Source organism: Mixophyes fleayi, unplaced genomic scaffold, assembly GCF_038048845.1.
Source record: "Mixophyes fleayi isolate aMixFle1 unplaced genomic scaffold, aMixFle1.hap1 Scaffold_582, whole genome shotgun sequence".
In the NCBI taxonomy this organism is placed as follows: Eukaryota; Metazoa; Chordata; class Amphibia; order Anura; family Limnodynastidae; genus Mixophyes; species Mixophyes fleayi.
Window position 1 is genome coordinate 20,001 of NW_027448281.1, and position 5,000 is coordinate 25,000.

General features: G+C 46.1%; 8 non-coding genes and 13 pseudogenes across 8 annotated transcripts; all 21 read right to left on the reverse strand.

The window, feature by feature from the left end:
* Positions 1 to 46: 46 nt before the first annotated feature.
* LOC142134863 (5S ribosomal RNA) lies at positions 47 to 165 on the reverse strand. The gene has a single exon (XR_012687126.1). It is a non-coding gene; the product is annotated as a 5S ribosomal RNA (ribosomal RNA).
* An 80-nt stretch (positions 166 to 245) lies between these two features.
* LOC142134895 (5S ribosomal RNA) lies at positions 246 to 364 on the reverse strand (annotated as a pseudogene).
* A 272-nt stretch (positions 365 to 636) lies between these two features.
* On the reverse strand, positions 637 to 755 carry LOC142135064 (5S ribosomal RNA). Its single transcript, XR_012687156.1, has one exon. It is a non-coding gene; the product is annotated as a 5S ribosomal RNA (ribosomal RNA).
* Positions 756 to 836: 81 nt separating this feature from the next.
* LOC142135081 (5S ribosomal RNA) lies at positions 837 to 955 on the reverse strand. Its single transcript, XR_012687171.1, has one exon. It is a non-coding gene; the product is annotated as a 5S ribosomal RNA (ribosomal RNA).
* An 81-nt stretch (positions 956 to 1,036) lies between these two features.
* Positions 1,037 to 1,155, reverse strand: LOC142134926 (5S ribosomal RNA; annotated as a pseudogene).
* A 67-nt stretch (positions 1,156 to 1,222) lies between these two features.
* On the reverse strand, positions 1,223 to 1,341 carry LOC142134913 (5S ribosomal RNA). Its single transcript, XR_012687139.1, has one exon. It is a non-coding gene; the product is annotated as a 5S ribosomal RNA (ribosomal RNA).
* A 272-nt stretch (positions 1,342 to 1,613) lies between these two features.
* LOC142134986 (5S ribosomal RNA) lies at positions 1,614 to 1,732 on the reverse strand (annotated as a pseudogene).
* An 80-nt stretch (positions 1,733 to 1,812) lies between these two features.
* LOC142135083 (5S ribosomal RNA) lies at positions 1,813 to 1,931 on the reverse strand. The gene has a single exon (XR_012687173.1). It is a non-coding gene; the product is annotated as a 5S ribosomal RNA (ribosomal RNA).
* Positions 1,932 to 2,169: 238 nt separating this feature from the next.
* On the reverse strand, positions 2,170 to 2,287 carry LOC142135042 (5S ribosomal RNA; annotated as a pseudogene).
* Positions 2,288 to 2,368: 81 nt separating this feature from the next.
* On the reverse strand, positions 2,369 to 2,487 carry LOC142135047 (5S ribosomal RNA; annotated as a pseudogene).
* Positions 2,488 to 2,567: 80 nt separating this feature from the next.
* LOC142135018 (5S ribosomal RNA) lies at positions 2,568 to 2,686 on the reverse strand (annotated as a pseudogene).
* Positions 2,687 to 2,766: 80 nt separating this feature from the next.
* LOC142135029 (5S ribosomal RNA) lies at positions 2,767 to 2,885 on the reverse strand (annotated as a pseudogene).
* Positions 2,886 to 2,966: 81 nt separating this feature from the next.
* On the reverse strand, positions 2,967 to 3,085 carry LOC142134904 (5S ribosomal RNA; annotated as a pseudogene).
* A 283-nt stretch (positions 3,086 to 3,368) lies between these two features.
* On the reverse strand, positions 3,369 to 3,487 carry LOC142134953 (5S ribosomal RNA; annotated as a pseudogene).
* Positions 3,488 to 3,568: 81 nt separating this feature from the next.
* Positions 3,569 to 3,687, reverse strand: LOC142135001 (5S ribosomal RNA; annotated as a pseudogene).
* Positions 3,688 to 3,766: 79 nt separating this feature from the next.
* LOC142135072 (5S ribosomal RNA) lies at positions 3,767 to 3,885 on the reverse strand. Its single transcript, XR_012687163.1, has one exon. It is a non-coding gene; the product is annotated as a 5S ribosomal RNA (ribosomal RNA).
* Positions 3,886 to 3,966: 81 nt separating this feature from the next.
* LOC142135076 (5S ribosomal RNA) lies at positions 3,967 to 4,085 on the reverse strand. The gene has a single exon (XR_012687167.1). It is a non-coding gene; the product is annotated as a 5S ribosomal RNA (ribosomal RNA).
* Positions 4,086 to 4,356: 271 nt separating this feature from the next.
* LOC142135056 (5S ribosomal RNA) lies at positions 4,357 to 4,475 on the reverse strand (annotated as a pseudogene).
* Positions 4,476 to 4,554: 79 nt separating this feature from the next.
* On the reverse strand, positions 4,555 to 4,673 carry LOC142134870 (5S ribosomal RNA). Its single transcript, XR_012687132.1, has one exon. It is a non-coding gene; the product is annotated as a 5S ribosomal RNA (ribosomal RNA).
* Positions 4,674 to 4,754: 81 nt separating this feature from the next.
* Positions 4,755 to 4,873, reverse strand: LOC142134874 (5S ribosomal RNA; annotated as a pseudogene).
* Positions 4,874 to 4,952: 79 nt separating this feature from the next.
* LOC142134896 (5S ribosomal RNA) overlaps positions 4,953 to 5,000 on the reverse strand; it is a 119-nt pseudogene continuing 71 nt past the window's right edge.

A 5,000-nucleotide genomic window follows, 5' to 3' on the forward strand; every position in this document is an offset into this window, starting at 1 on the left:
TAGAAACCAGCATTGAAGGAAGCCGGAACAAGAGAGAAGAAAAAAAGGCCTACAGAACCTGGTATTCCCAGGTGGTCTCCCATCCAAGTACTAACCAGGCCCATCCCTGCTTAGCTTTCAAGATCAGATGAGATTGGGCTTGTTCAGGGTGGTGTGGCTGTAGGTATTGTTTTCCTATTGACCTACATCTCTTATACATCTCAAAACCAGCATTGAAGGAGGCCGGAACAAGAGAGAAAAAAAAAAGCCTACAGCACCTGGTATTTCCAGGTGGTCTCACATCCAAGTACTAACCAGGCCCAGCCCTGCTTAGCTTCCAAGATCAGATGAGATTGGGCTTGTTCAGGGTGGTGTGGCTGTAGGTATTGGTTTCCTATTGACCTACATCTCTTATACATCTCAAAACCAGCATTGAAGGAAGTCGGAACAAGAGAGAAAAAAAAAAGGGCCTACAGCACCTGGAATCCCCAGGTGGTCTCGCATCCAAGTACTAACCAGGCCTGGCTCTGCTTAGCTTCCAAGATCAGGCTTGTTCAGGGTGGTGTGGCTGTAGGTATTGTTTTTCTATTGACCTACATCTCTTATACATCTAGAAAACAGCATTGAAGGAAGCCGGAACAAGAGAGAAGAAAAAAAGGCCTACAGCACCTGGTATTCCCAGGTGGTCTCCCATCCAAGTACTAACCAGGCCCGGCTCTGCTTAGCTTCCAAGATCAGACGAGATTGGGCTTGTTCAGGGTGGTGTGGCTGTAGGTATTGTTTTCCTATTGACCTACATCACTTATACATCTAGAAACCAGCATTGAAGGAAGCCGGAACAAGAGAGAAGAAAAAAAGGCCTACAGCACCTGGTATTCCCAGGTGGTCTCACATCCAAGTACTAACCAGGCCCAGCCCTGCTTAGCTTCCAAGATCAGACGAGATTGGGCTTGTTCAGGGTGGTGTGGCTGTAGGTATTGTTTTCCTATTGACCTACATCTCTTATACATCTAGAAACCAGCATTGAAGGAAGCCGGAACAAGAGAGAAGAAAAAAAGGCCTACAGCACCTGGTATTCCCAGGTGGTCTCCCATCCAAGTACTAACCAAGCCTGGCTCTGCTTAGCTTCCAAGATCAGACGAGATTGGGCTTGTTCAGGGTGGTGTGGCTGTAGGTATTGGTTTCCTATTGACCTACATCTCTTATACATCTCAAAACCAGCATTGAAGGAGGCCGGAACAAGAGCCTACAGCACCTGGTATTTCCAGGTGGTCTCCCATCCAAGTACTAACCAGGCCCAGCCCTGCTTAGCTTCCAAGATCAGATGAGATTGGGCTTGTTCAGGGTGGTGTGGCTGTAGGTATTGGTTTACTATTGACCTACATCTCTTATACATCTCAAAACCAGCATTGAAGGAAGTCGGAACAAGAGAGAAAAAAAAAAGGGCCTACAGCACCTGGTATCCCCAGGTGGTCTTGCATCCAAGTACTAACCAGGCCCGGCTCTGCTTAGCTTCCAAGATCAGGCTTGTTCAGGGTGGTGTGGCTGTAGGTATTGGTTTCCTATTGACCTACATCTCTTATACATCTAAAAACCAGCATTGAAGGAAGCCGGAACAAGAGAGAAAAAAAAAAAGCCTACAGCACCTGGTATTCCCAGGTGGTCTCCCATCCAAGTACTAACCAGGCCTGGCCCTGCTTAGCTTCCAAGATCAAACGAGATTGGGCTTGTTTAGAGATGTGTAGCTGTAGGTTTTGGTTTCCTATTGACCTACATCTCTTATAATCTCAAAACCAGCATTGAAGGAAGCCGGAACAAGAGAGAAAAAAAAAAGGCCTACAGCACCTGGTATTCCCAGGTGGTCTCCCATCCAAGTACTAACCAGGCCTGTCCCTGCTTAGCTTCCAAGATCAGACGAGATTGGGCTTGTTCAGGGTGGTGTGGCTGTAGGTATTGTTTTTGTATTGACCTACATCTCTTATACATCTCAAAACCAGCATTGAAGGAGGCCGGAACAAGAGAGAAAAAAAAAGTACTAACCAGGCCTGGACCTGCTTAGCTTTCAAGATCAGAAGAGATTGGGCTTGTTCAGGGTGGTGTGGCTGTAGGTATTGGTTTCCTATTGACCTACATCTCTTATACATCTCAAAACCAGCATTGAAGGAGGCCGGAACAAGAGAGAAAAAAAAAAGCCTACAGCATCTGGTATTTCCAGGTGGTCTCCCATCCAAGTACTAACCAGGCCTGGCCCTGCTTAGCTTCCAAGATCAGACGAGATCGGCTTGTTCAGGGTGGAGTGGCTGTAGGTATTGGTTTCCTATTGACCTACATCTCTTATACATCTAAAAACCAGCATTGAAGGAAGCCGGAACAAGAGAGAAAAAAAAAAGGCCTACAGCACCTGGTATTCCCCGGTGGTCTCCCATCAAAGTACTAATCAGGTACGGCCCTGCTTAGCTTCCAAGATCAAACGAGATAGGGCTTGTTCAGAGATGTGTGGCTGTAGGTATTGGTTAACTATTGACCTACATCTCTTATAATCTCAAAACCAGCATTGAAGGAAGCCGGAACAAGAGAGAAAAAAAAAAGGATTACAGCACCTTGTATTCCCAGGTGGTCTCCTATCCAAATACTAACCAGGCCAAGCCCTGCTTAGCTTCCAAGATCAGATGAGATTGGGTTTATTCAGGGTGGTGTGGCTGTAGGTATTGGGTTCCTAATGAACTACATCTCTTATACATCTCAAAACCAGCATTGAAGGAAGCCAGAACAAGAGAGAAAAAAAAAAGCATACAGCACCTGGTATTCCCAGGTGGTCTCCCATCCAAGTACTAACCAGGCCTGGCACTGCTTAGCTTCCAAGATCAGACGAGATTGTGCTTGTTCAAAGTGGAGTGGTTGTAGGTATTGGTTTCTTAATGAACTACATCTCTTATACATCTCAAAACCAGCATTGAAGGAAGCCAGAACAAGAGAGAAAAAAAAAAGGCCTACAGCACCTGGTATTCCCAGGTGGTCTCCTATCCAAATACTAACCAGGCCAAGCCCTGCTTAGCTTCCAAGATCAGATGAGATTGGGTTTATTCAGGGTGGTGTGGCTGTAGGTATTGGTTTCCTAATGACCTACATCACTTATACATCTCAAAATAAGCATTGAAGGAAGCCGAAACAAGAGAGGGAAAAAAAAGGCCTACAGCACCTGGTATTCCCAGGTGGTCTCCCATTCAAGTACTAACTAGGCCCGGCGCTGCTTATCTTGAAAAGATCAGACGAGATTGTGCTTGTTCAAGGTGGAGTGGTTGTAGGTATCGGTTTCCTATTGACCTACATCTCTTATACATCTCAAAACCAGCATTGAAGGAAGCCGGAACAAGAGAGATAAAAAAAAAGGCCTACAGCAGCTGGTATTGCCAGGTGGTCTCCCATCCAAGTACTAACCAGGCCCGGCCCTGCTTAGCTTCCAAGATCAGACGAGATTGGGCTTGTTCAGGGTGGTGTGGCTGTAGGTATTGGTTTCCTATTGACCTACATCTCTTATACATCTCAAAACCAGCATTGAAGGAAGCCGGAACAAGAGAGAAAAAAAAAAGGCCTACAGCACCTGGTATTCCCAGGTGGTCTCCCATCAAAGTACTAACCAGGTCCGGCCCTGCTTAGCTTCCAAGTTCAAACGAGATTGGGATTGTTCAGAGATGTGTAGCTGTAGTTATTGGTTTTGTATTGACCTACATCTCTTATAATCTCAAAACCAGCATTGAAGGAAGCCGGAACAAGAGAGAAAAAAAAAGGCCTACAGCACCTGGTATTCCCAGGTGGTCTCCCATCCAAGTACTAACCAGGCCCGGCCCTGCTTAGCTTCGAAGATCAGATGAGATTGGGCTTGTTCAGGGTGGTGTGGCTGTAGGTATTGTTTTTCCATTGACCTACATCTCTTATACATCTAGAAACCAGCATTGAAGGAAGCCGGAACAAGAGAGAAAAAAAAACGGCCTACAGCACCTGGTATTCCCAGGTGGTCTCCCATCCAAGTACTAACCAGGCCTGGCCCTGCTTAGCTTCCAAGATCAGATGAGATCGGGCTTGTTCAGGGTGGTGTGGCTGTAGGTATTTTTTTCCTATTGACCTACATCTCTTATACATCTAGAATCCAGCATTGAAGGAAGCCGGAACAAGAGAGAAGAAAAAAAGGCTTACAGCACCTGGTATTCCCAGGTGGTCTCCCATCCAAGTACTAACCAACCCCGGCTCTGCTTAGCTTCCAAGAGCAGGCTTGTTCAGGGTGGTGTGGCTGTATGTATTGGTTTCCTATTGACCTACATCTCTTATACATCTAAAAACCAGCATTGAAGGAAGCCGGAACAAGAGAGAAAAAAAAAAAGCCTACAGCACCTGGTATTCCCAGGTGTTCTCCCATCCAAGTACTAACCAGGCTTGGCCCTGCTTAGCTTCCAAGATCAGACAAGATTGGGCTTGTTTAGAGATGTGTAGCTGTAGGTTTTGGTTTCCTATTGACCTACATCTCTTATTATCTCAAAACCAGCATTGAAGGAAGCCGGAACAAGAGAGAAAAAAAAATGGCCACAGCACCTGGTATTCCCAGGTGGTCTCCCATCCAAGTACTAACCAGGCCCGTCCCTGCTTAGCTTCCAAGATCAGATGAGATTGGGCTTGTTCAGGGTGGTGTGGCTGTAGGTATTGTTTCCCTATTGACCTACATCTCTTATACATCTAGAAACCAGCATTGAAGGAAGCCGGAACAAGAGAGAAGAAAAAAAGGCCTACAGAACCTGGTATTCCCAGGTGGTCTCCCATCCAAGTACTAACCAGGCCCGTCCCTGCTTAGCTTTCAAGATCAGATGAGATTGGGCTTGTTCAGGGTGGTGTGGCTGTAGGTATTGTTTTCCTATTGACCTACATCTCTTATACATCTCAAAACCAGCATTGAAGGAGGCCGGAACAAGAGAGAAAAAAAAAGCCTACAGCACCTGGTATTTCCAGGTGGTCTCACATCCAAGTACTAA